Genomic DNA, 12,528 nt, shown 5'->3' on the forward strand with positions numbered 1-12,528 from the left:
GTTTCGTGTCTGGTATCTTCCTCTGCCCCCCCCCCCTTCTGCTTGTTTTCCCCCTACTGCCCCTTCTAGGTTTTTTCTTGTGGGTTTTATCCCTGTGCGTGACTCATTTTTTGACATGCTTTCACTAACTTCTGGTGGTACATCCAATACTGACATCCCTTCCAATTCCGAGCAGGACTCAAGTGAGGAAGTAATGGAATTGGAAGGGATGTCAGTATTGGATGTACCACCAGAAGTTAGTGAAAGCATGTCAAAAAACGAGTCACGCACAGGGATAAAACCCACAAGAAAAAAACTAGAAGGGGCAGTAGGGGGAGAAACAAGCAGAAGGGGGGGGCAGAGGAAGAAACCAGACACGAAACCAAATAAAGAAATATGCGTAAAAAATGTTGTAAATTTATCCAAATATGACTTAACAACAACAGAAGTAGAGGTACTGGGCCTAGGTTTAGGCTTCGCTCCCACAGCTCATTTTGACCTGTTCAGCACCGTTCATGATGTAAATAAATTTGTAAGAAAATTAACTCTTAAAAATCACTTTTCAAACTCAAAGGACGGTGCTGAGCAGGCCGATTTGGCACCCCCCCAGGTACCACCCATTAATAATAAAAACCAACTCCCCTTTAATGAACAATGCTTAATCTTAGACTTAACAACAATGCTAAATGAGAATTCAATGGAAGATGACACCAGAACGACACCACCTATTTTTATACCAAGTATGAAAAAAAGTATCTTTTACCCTGTTAATAGCAGAAGTAAAAGTGTAGATGTATTCCAGCGCACAGTTGAAAACAAATTAAAAGCTTTATCAGAGAGTGTTACAAAAAGCAAAGGCTCCAAAGACAAATATAGCCACAACTTGACTTTTGAACAACATGAGGCCCTAAAAAAACTGGGGAATAACACAAACATTGTAATAAAAGAATCGGACAAGGGGGGAAATGTAGTGATCATGGATCGAGACTACTATGTCTCAGAGGCCCACAGACAGCTACATGATGAGGATGTATATGCTAAATTAACTTTTTACCCTACAAATACATTTAAATCATAATTAGCTGACATCCTCACACTAGGTAGAAAAGCTGGAGCCTTCAAAGAGTCATATTTTGATACACTACTTCCCTCAACTCCGTATACACCAATCTTTTATTTTGTTCCCAAACTACATAAGGACAGTAAAAAACCCCTGGGACATCCTATCATATCAGGAGTGGGGTCACTCCTCGAACCTCTATCAGAATTGGTTGATACATACCTCCAGCCACTGGTAGGAGAGCTTATGAGCTATGTTCAAGATTCTACACAGATATTGAATCAAATGAAAGACCTCCAGTGGCAGGATACATACCGTTTCATTACCATAGATGTTACATCTTTGTATACATCTATCCCACACCACCAGGGGTCAGCTGCTATATCATATTTCCTCAATAATCATTCTAATTATTCAGAGGATATAAAATATTTTTTGTTAACAGCAGTTGAATTTCTGCTTACTCACAATTTTTTTTATGTTCGAGGGGGGCTGCTATCTCCAGAGGTGTGGGACAGCCATGGGGGCTAAATTTGCCCCCTTCTATGCCAACCTATTCATGGGTTGGTGGGAGGCTGCCCACGTCTATGGAGATGGAAACCCCCTTAAGGAACATATTATCTACTATGGAAGATATATAGATGACCTTCTGGTGGTGTGGGATGGAGAAGTAGAGACAATGAATCAATTTATAAATAACATTAATACTAATAACATGAATCTAAAATTTACATACGATCAAAGTACCACTAAAATAGTATTTTTGGATTTAGAATTGCAGGCTGATACAAATAAAAACATTGTCAATACCACCTTGTATAGGAAACCCACTGGGGGTAACAGTATTCTAAATTTAAAATCAAGCCATCCTGGGCACGTTAAAAAAGCAATACCCAAGGGACAGTATATAAGGACAAAAAGGACCTGCTCAAACACTCAAATATATGAGGAGCAGAGCAAAATATTGGATCAGAGACTTCTAAATAGGGGGTACCCAGAGAGTTTGCTCAGAAAGACTAAAGAGGAGGTAGATTCTATACCAAGAGACAACCTTTTAAGATATAAAAAAGTATCTGCTCAACGAAAGTCAGTAAGTGAAAACAAAATTGTGTTCAGTACTCCATATAGTCTTGAATACAATAAAATCTGTAAAATCATAAGAGAATGTCTTCCCATTTTAACTACAGACTCAAATTTAGAAACAATAGCAACACAAGGTTGCAAATTTGTAGCTAGAAAAAGTAAGACCATTGGGAATATGATAGCCCCCTCAGATTTGCCGAATGACAGAAAGACAACATGGTTACCAAACAGACTTGGTTTTTATAAATGCAAAGTGGCACGATGTAAAACTTGCAATCATGTAACGGAGGGTACTACCTTTACTTCAACAGTAACTAAACGTATATATGACATCAGATATAGACTAAATTGTAAATCCACCCATGTAATTTACTTACTCACCTGTAGAGGGTGCCAAATCCAATATGTGGGTAAAACGAAACGTTTTCTAAGAGATAGAGCCCTTGAACATGTCAGAGATATAGAGGACCCTGATGTATTTACCCCATTATCAAGACATTTTAAAACAGTCCACTCTGGAGACACCTCACTTCTATCTATTCAGGCTATAGATTTTGTCCCCCCACACAAAAGAGGAGGTGACAGAATTCACAAACTTGATTATAAAGAAGCGAAATGGATCTTCTTATTGCACACTAGTTCCCCGACTGGCATAAACAAAGAAAGTGATGTGAACTTATTCATTTGAAATCTCCAAATAGATATGCTTTTAATTGGGGTACAATACAATTAATATATGGGAATAATACAGCATGAAATGAATTAATACATAAATGTATAAATATCATATATCCATTTACTGGTATCCTGATACATCATAAGTAATTAATTAATACATTGATGCCAGGTCCTTATGTGGTAGCAGATATTTATAACCCCAAAGAATTCAACACTAATAATATGAATACTGATAAATGTTCACCAATTACTGAAAGGTGAGACTAACATTAAGTATAAAGGATTCTATTGTACTTTATTGTGTGTCCCTTTTTCGCCCCTTCTACAGTGTATATTCACCTATGTATAAAAAGGCATGATAGGGTTAATATGTTTTTTAAGTAATTAATTGTATAATTGATTTTTACTGGTATAAGTAGGCCTCTGTAACGACAACATACAGCAGTGATCAAGTGTGGAGGAGCCACACGAAACATGTCTGCAGTTGTCGCCAGAGACCCTGGATTGCCTATGTGGAGCTGAGGCTCTTGTTGTTGTTTTTACTTGTTGCCAATAAAGAATAGCTTTTATCACTACTAACGTTACCCTGGCTGTTTGCTTCTTCCTGTACCTCTGTGAAGCCCGGAAGTCTTGGAAACTGTGCTGCATTTGATTAAGCGTCCTGGACATAGGCGCTTTCTCTGGGCTCCAGACGACGTAAGTACGGATACTAGGAGAAGTGCTCACGCTAAAGACACGCTGCTACAGGTCACGGATTTCCCCGATTAGGTAAGCGCCACTTTTCCGTTTTTCTCTTCATGACTAATTAACCTGTCTGACCGTCTGTGTGGTGAACAAGTGTGAGACACTATGACCTTAAGTACTAAGCAGCGGATGCTGCTTTGGAGCCCTTGTGGTGAAGTTTAGCTCATGCATTGCATACTGCAAGTTGCAAAGCAGCAGTCATACAGCCGCTGCTTAGTGACCTCTCCTCCCCATCTGAAGTTGTGGAGAGAAATCAGCCCCAAAGCGATCGTTCAAGGTGATTAACAGGTTTGGCACAAGCAGGTAACAGTGTTGCACAGCTAAATGTTTATGCAATGGTGTATGTGAGCAACAGATGTATAGTGTCTGCTGCACGAATGTGCTATTGCACAGCATTTGCTTGTCTTGGGTCACGTGAGAGCAAGGCCTGTTAATCACCCTGAACAAGCAAGATCTGAGTAATTTATCTCTGCAACCTCTCTTGCATGGAATAGCCTGCACCACAACGGCTCCAAACCAACATCCAGTACTTAGTACATAGAGCTCATAATATGAGACACTCATCCTGCAGTATGAATATATTTTATTTTACTTGATAAGAAATCTATATCTTGATAGAGATGAAATGTAATATGTAATGAAAATGGTGATTTTTTTTAAATTTATTTCACTCATGTCTTGTATTGTTTAATTAGAAAAAATCAGAAAAAAAAACAAGTTTATAGAATCTTAGCATTGGATTAGTATGTTAATTACATGAAAAGTAGTATTTTAAACAATTAAGATGTCAAATGTGCATTTTTTCTGATATACAAAAGAAATAATCTTTTTGCTTGCAAAAGTTAATTAAAAACATATATTCAATCAATACCAATAGTGTGACAAAAAAATCTGATCAGACTTAAACTGAAAAATATGCACAACAACATGGATTTATTGCTTTGGCCAGCTGTACTTCATATCCATATATTAAACACATAACACTCTCTGGGTATTTCACATTTTAATGGTAAATCAATATACCGAGTCATTATTGTGCTGTGGAAAACATTCCATATTTGTGAAATAGCAGCCTAAATTGTAAAAATGCAAACAGCTTATACATAAGTTGAACTTGAAACATAGAAGACCTGTAGTCGATTTTTAAGAAACCTAACAATTACATTTGTAAAACAGCAAAGCAATTTTTGAAGCACCAAAATATATATATTTTTCCCCCTCAGTTATTAATGAAATTCTGGTGCTTAGGTACCAAGAATAGTTTGCAAAACTGACTAAGCTTCCTTGGCACTACTAAAATTTATGGAAATGTTACAAACAGAATGTTCCTCTTTTAAGTCATAGGGATGGAGTACAAAGATCTATTCCTTCAATAACCATTTGTTTTGCAATTTGAATTGTTACATCACAGTTTCCTTGGAAGATTTTGCATGCAGTACTATCCATATTTACAGCTTTGTAGTGCATCTTTCTATTGTAGAAAAGCAAGACATACAAACAGGCACACTTTTATAAAGCTGTAAGTGCATTTTGGAAGCCCTTCCCTTAAGATATTCCTTCCTAACCTTATTCATTCAGGATGACTGACAAGCCTTGCTTTTGCACTATTGGCTGTGTGGTCATGGGGCTATGCTGCATACGCAAGTGCGTATGCAAGAATAACTGTGGACAGAGAATGCTGCTTCTCTGGTTCATTTGGGACCCTTTTTCATCTCCATATCCATAAATAGGACAAATTTGTATTTAATTCTCCTAGAGTTAAAGGCATAGTAAACCCCAAATTTTTCTTTTATGATTCATATAAAACATACAATTTTAAACAACTTTCCAATTTACTTCTAGTATCAAATTCGCTTCATTCTCTTGTTATCCATTGCTGAAGGAACAGCATTGCACTACTGACAGGAAACTGAACACACCTAGTTAGCCAATCACAAGAGACAAATGTGTGCAGGCACCAATTAGCAGCAGCTCCCACTAGTGTATGATATGTGCCTATTCATTTTTAACAAGGGATACTAAGAGGACGAAGCACAGTTGAAAGTAGAAGTGTCTTAAAATTACATAATCTATCGGAATCATGCAACTTTAATTTTGACTTTCCTATCTCTTTAAAAGAGTACAGTTAAAAGAAAAAGAATTTCAACCCATTCATCTTAAAATGCACTCAGAATTACAGAGAGGGAGAGGAATAGGAGTGGTATGCTATTTCAACCAAAAAATTCATTATAACATGCTACTTAAATTGCAATGAAAAAGCAGTAACATTCCTCCACAACAGAGACAAACATTGTGTAGTCTGAGGAAGTAGGGTTCATATAAAAAGCACTGGAGACTTATGTTATCAGATCTCAGCAGAGCCGGCTAAACCATGGGGCCAAGTGGGTCCAATGGACCCAGGCAGCACTTGACAAGCGGCAGCACTTCAGTGACTGAGCCAGTCACTGTAAGACCCAGCCACTCCTTTCCTCTGTCTCCGTGGGGGAAGTCACAGGTTCCCAGCAGCATAACCTTATCATGCATAAAGACATCATGGGCAACATTCAAGGTGAGACAAGGGCATCTATACCCTAACTTCATTCCTACTTAATGCGCAATTGTGCATAAGCATGTGTTGCATGCAGGTAGGCAGGCTGGTTTAGTAAGGTCAGCGGCCAGGCTAGTAGGTTGATATGCTTATCAGTAATGTTACTACTGGGGGTGCGTCATTGCATTCTCGTACCCAGGCAGCACAATACCTTGAGCTGGCCCTGGATCTCAGAATTTTAGGTTGGACAAGTTTGACCTATATGAACTGTAATATAATGATTCTTTAAACACCAGTGTCTTTCTTTAATGAAAAAACACCAACTGTGCACATTAATTAAAGTAAATGCAGAGTGACAAAATAATACAAGGAAAAAATATTAACACAGCAAAAGCATTATTAGCTTTATTCAAAACACTATTTGAACCAATCCTAAAAGACAAGAATTACAGGGAGTAGAATCACAAATCATTATATGTCATCAGGCATAACTCATTTAAACTATTAAAATATATGAACTAGTATTTGAAATAAAGGATATAAGAAAACTCTGAAACACTAGGATATACCTCAAAATATAATTTCAAATTTTTATATGCGTCAACAAAGCAGCAGGGCTGATGTCACTTAAAATGTAACATGCAAACAGAACTTTAACAGAACATAAAAATAATATTTGAAATGCTGAACAATGTGTTTAAAATACAGTTAAAAGTATTTTGGAATATATTTAACTGTCATCTGGGCTATAGAAGTTGAGAGTACTGCCAACAGTACACTGGACAACAGGAAAGGCTAGCAACTCTGATGAAATCTGCCTGAATAATTACTACTTAGGGATCTTCTTTAGTGGTTATTGTGATTTTAGTAACCTTCTCTATAGATGTGTGTTTGAGTGCTAAATAGTGTTACTTTTCTTATTATTTAAATCTGCATAAAGCAAGGAAATCTTAACCCTGATGCTTGTTCAATACCTTAGACATATATGAGATCTTACATTGTGTGTTTTAAACTGAATATTAAAGATTGCACAAGTACTATTCTCTTATTTCCTGCTTTATTGTATCTCCTTATGTGGTGCTTGTTTTAAGTACATAGTGCTGACATATCCTTGGTATCTTGCATTAACTGCTGCAATGGAAAACTAGCACTGCTCACCACAAAGCTTCAGTTGTTTCTAATCATCTAAGTAGTGACTTGTATATCTTCGCTGACCAGTTTGATGTTTAAAGGATGCATATTTCACTTGACCAATCAGCGCTACATACTTGAAAATGACACCAAATAAGGTTGGAGGGATTTAGGGAGCTGTTTATATTAATATATGCATATTATGAGGAAATATCAATGTAACTGGAGTATGGATGGTGAGTCAGCCCTGAGCGGACATATGTACAACAATACAAACACTGAGGCCTATTTATCAAGCCGTCAACCGCAAATACGCTGGAATTCCGCAGCGTAATTGTGGAGAGCTTGATTCGCCTTACTTATCAAAGCCTACAGACCGTCAAAAGTAGAAATTTGTGACGTAACATACGATCCGCCGGTCTCAGTCCAACACAGATCGATGCTTACGTCACTACGGATGTTCCGAATACAAATTTGGCACTATCTGACTACTTTTGCTAGTTAACAAATTCCTAGCAGGTACGCTTTCCACTATTCCGGCCCAGCATACCTGCTTTTCAATCCGCCGCCCTGACGTCTTCTTCCCGAATGAAGGTTCCTTTAAATTACATCATCCAAGATTGCGTCCCTTAGATTCCGATTGGCTGATTCTATCAGCCAATCGGAAATAAGGTTGAAAAAAATCCTATTGGCTGTTGCAATCAGCCAATAGGATTGAGCTTTCATCCTATTGGCTGATCCAATCAGCCAATAGAATGTGAGCTCAATCCTATTGGCTGATTGGATCAGCCAATAGGATGAAAGCTCAATCCAATTGGCTGAATGCAACAACCAATAGGATTTTTTCAACCTTAATTCCGATTGGCTGATAGAATTCTATCAGCCAATCGGAATCTAAGGGATGCCATCTTGGATGATGTCATTTAAAGGAACCTTTATTCGGGAAGAAGACGTCAAGCGAAGAGGATGCTCTGCGTTGGATGTCTTGAAGATGGAGCCGCTCCACGCTGGATGGATGAAGATAGAAGATGCCATCTGGGTGAAGACTTCTGCGGGCTTGGAGGAAGACTTCTGCCGGCTTCTTGGAGGATAGATGTTGGATCTTCAAAACTGTAAGTGGATCTTCAGAGGTTAGTGTTAGGATTTTTAAGGGTTTATTGGGTGGGTTTTAATTTTAGATTAGGGTTTGGGCTGCAATAGAGCTAAATGCCCTTTTAAGGGCAATGCCCATACAAATGCTCTTTTCAGGGCAATGAGGAGCTTAGGTTTTTTTAGTTAGGTTTTTATTTGGGGGTTTGGTTGTGTGGGTGGGTGGTGGGTTTTACTGTTGGGGGGTGTTTGTATTTTTTTTTACAGGTAAAAGAGCTGATTTATGTGTAATTTATTGTAGGTTAGGGTTTTTTTTTTTTTTTGAGGGGGCTTTTTTATTTTCATAGGGCCCTTAGATTAGGTGTAATTAGTTTAAATCTTTGATAATTTATTTTTTATTTTTTGTAACTTAGTGTTTATTTTTTGTGTAACTTAGTGTTTGTTATTTTTGGTAACTTAGTTGTTAGTGTTTAGTAACTTAGTAATTTTTAGTGTAGATTTAAATTATTTGAGTAGGGTTAGGTGTTTAAATATATAATATAGTTAATTTAATTTGTAGTTTAATGTAATTTTAGTATAATAGGGTAGATTAATTATTAGTTTAATATAGTTTAATGTAATTTTAGTATAATAGTTAGGGTAGGTTAATTAGTAGCTTAATATAGTTTAATGTAATTTAGTATAATAGTAAGGGTAGGTTAATGAATAGTTTAATATAGTTTAATTTAAATCTAAAGTTAAGTTTAAATTTATTATAAAATAGGGATGAGTTAATATTTAATGCACAGTTAGCGGGTTGCTAGGGTAAGGGGTTAATAGGTTAATTTAGTTTATGGCGATGTGGGGGGCTGGCGGTTTAGGGGTTAATAACTTTATTTAGTTGCGGTGGGCTCCGTGAGCGGCTGGATAGGGGTTAATAACATAATGTAGGTGGCGGCGGTGTAGGGGGTGGCAGATTAGGGGTTTAAACATAATGTAGGTGGTGACGGGCTCCGGGAGAGGCAGATAGGGGTTAATAACTTTATTAGAGTGGCGGTGGGCTCCGGGAGCGGCGGAATAGGGGTTAATAACTTTATTTAGTTGCGACAGGGTCGGGGAGCGGCGGGGGAACAGGGGTTAAACATTTTAGTATAGTGGCGGTGCTTAGTGACAGTATACAAATAAAGCTGTGAAAAAGCCGAAGAGCAGCAAGATCAATGACTGTTAGTTAACAACAGTCCGCTGCTCATCGCCCCGTACTTGGTGCGTGGCTTTTTGACAGCTTTTTTGTTAAATAAGGAGAGAGTATTCAGATCCGCGACAGCGATGTTAGGCGATGTCAGGCGAACTTATTGGTGCCGTTGAATGCAGCAAAGTTGACGGCTTGATAAGTAGGCCTCTATATGCAGACTGATTATATCTAATTAAAGCAACATAACTGAGGCATTAGCAACACAACTGTACTATCCCCATAGTGTGTACTAAGGGTGCTTGTTAAATGTACTTAAAGGGACAGTAAACACCAACATTGTTATTGTTTAAAAATATTAATAATGCCTTTACTTTACTTGTTATAACATTTAAATCTCTACATTTCTGCCTGTTTCTAAGCTACTACAGACAGCCTCAATTCACATGTTTTTTTATTAGCTTTTCCCAACAAGAGACTGCTAATCCACGTGGGCCATATAGATAACATTGTGCTCTCTCCCAAGAAGTTGTGGCTGACATTGCACTAATCGGCTAAAATGCAAGTCAATAGATAATAAATAGCCATGTGATCAGGAGGCTGTAAAAAGAGGCTTAGATACAAGGTAATCACAGAGGTTAAATGTATATTAAAATAACTATGTTGGCTGTGCAAACCGGGGAATGGTAATAAAGGGATTATCTATATTTTTAAACTATAACAATTTTGGAGTTAACTGTCCCTTTAAAGGGACAGTCTACTCCAAAACTTGTATTGTTTAAAAATATAGATAATCACTTTAATAACCAAAATGGTTATATCAATATACTTTTTACCTCTGTGATTTCCTTGTATCTAAATGTCTGCAGACTGCCTCCCTATTTAAATTCTTTTGACAGACTTGCATTGTAGTCAATTAGTGATGACTCATGAATAACTCCACGGCAGTGAGCACAATGTTATCTATATGGCACTCATGAACTAGCATTGTCTAGCTGTGAATAACTGTCAAAAAATAGGCGGCCTTCAAGAGCTTAGAAATTAGCATATGAGTTTAGCTTTTGACAAAGAATTTCAAAAAAAGCAAAGCAAATTTGATGATAAAAGTAAATTGGAAAGTTGTTTAAAATTGCATGCTTTACCTAAATCATGAAAGTTTAATTTTTACTAGACTGTACCTTTAAGGGTACATTTATGAAGCTGTATTTGCAGCTTTTGAGGCTATGCTGAGCAGGCTTGAAGCCTATTATTTAACAAAGTCAAGGTGTGCATGGTAGTACTTCTTCGCCCCTTTCCGTCTGGCATAGTGTCTAACGGACAGCAGTACACTGCCCACATTTATCATTGCACACTATGGCCTCTATTTAACAAATGTATTGCAGACTTGATCCGATAGTGCGGATCAGGTCTGCAAGACCTCGCTGAATGCGGAGAGCAATACGCTCTCCGTATTCAGCATTGCACCAGCAGCTCACAAGAGCTGCTGGTGTAACGCCGCCCCCTGCAGACTCGTGGCCAACGGCCGCCAGCTGGGGGGTGTCAATCAACCCGATCGTACTCGATCAGGTTGATTTCCAGCGATGTCTGTCTGCCTGCTCAGAGCAGGTCAGACAGGGTTATGGAGCAGTGGTCTTTGTGACCACTGCTTCATAACTGCTGTTTCTGGCGAGCCTGCAGTCTCGCCAGAAACACGGGGCATCAAGCTCCATTCGGAGCTTGATAGATAGGCCCCTATGGCTAGTGTGCAATGCTGCCCCCCTGTGCATGACCAGGTGCTGTCAATCTCTCCAGTCGGAAAAAGTCTGGGGGGATTAAGATACGCCACTTAACAAGTGGAGAAGTGGGTTAAGAATCAGTGGTCTGATGACTTCTTCTGCTTCTTAACTCTTGGTTTCAGGCTCGCTTGTGCTAGCCTTTAGCCGATGGGGCTCCAAAACGCATATTGGAGCTTCATAAATGGAGCCCTTAAGGAGCAAAAACTGCTTCATATGCCTTTCCGCCACCTCAGAGGTGACAATATCAATCACCCCAAAACTCACCTGTTTGGAGTGATTGTCATGCCCTGCTCTTGTGCAATTGGTTGCACATGAGCCGGAAGTGGCATTGCCTCTTGTACAATATTAAATTTTGCCATGCGATGAAGCATCCCAAGTGTCGATTGCAAGAGGACAGGTTCACTACTTGCAAACCTATTAATCTGCAATGATAATAAATTTTGCCCTAAGCATTATATTTGAACTTTTTGTCAATAATTAATTGGGAAAAGGTTGTGACTGCAATTTTAAATCTATGTGCATGGATTATATATTTACCCCCATATTAATATATTATGATGTTGCTTTGTGTTATTTTTTAATTTTGTATTGTAATAAAACCATATATTGAGATTTTGTGGCTCCTCCTCTATGTGTTGTTCATAGTCATTTATCTTTTGGTCTTCATAGGTCATTGCTGAAAAAGACTATTCTTGCCTTGTTTTTTTGATGTATCTTTTTCCTCCATGTACCAAAAATGTTCTAATAATTAGTTGTCAGAAGACTTAGATGTAAAAAAAGGTAGCTTTCTTAGGAGCATTTTTTTTTTTTTTTTTTTTTTTAAAAAATGTTTATTGGATGAAAAAAAAAAGCGTTACATAACAATGTAGTGCATTTCACATTAGTTCAAGAGCGAAAACAGACATAAGGAAATAATGTTATATATGGAGCGCGTTAGATTTCGCCCCTGATATTTGTTTGTCATCCATATTTTACAACGCATATTATCTTGCTTTCAATAATTCTTATTTAAAACAGTAACGAAGAACAATAGAACTATGGTTGGTCGCGAAGTGGATCCAGAGCCCCGGTCTTATCCATTCATGTATATCTTTTCTTAATTCAGCCTTGTCCGATCCCATAGGACCAGATGAATATGTGTTATCTTAGTGTGTGTGCATACGTGATTCCCAATAGAACTGTATGTTATGGTATGTGTCCATGTCTTTTCGGATAAAGTATCCGTATTCCTCAAGCTGGATTGTGTGTCCCATGAGTGATTCCCATGCCTGATGTATAGGGACTATTGGCGACT

At 38.0% G+C, this 12,528-nt stretch overlaps 1 protein-coding gene across 1 annotated transcript in view; it reads right to left on the reverse strand.

Moving 5' to 3' along the window:
- KCTD16 (potassium channel tetramerization domain containing 16) overlaps positions 1-12,528 on the reverse strand; it is a 457,442-nt gene that overhangs the window by 393,989 nt on the left and 50,925 nt on the right. The gene's annotated exons all lie outside the window — the stretch shown is intronic.

The sequence above is a fragment of the Bombina bombina genome, chromosome 6, assembly GCF_027579735.1.
Source record: "Bombina bombina isolate aBomBom1 chromosome 6, aBomBom1.pri, whole genome shotgun sequence".
NCBI lineage: Eukaryota > Metazoa > Chordata > Amphibia > Anura > Bombinatoridae > Bombina > Bombina bombina.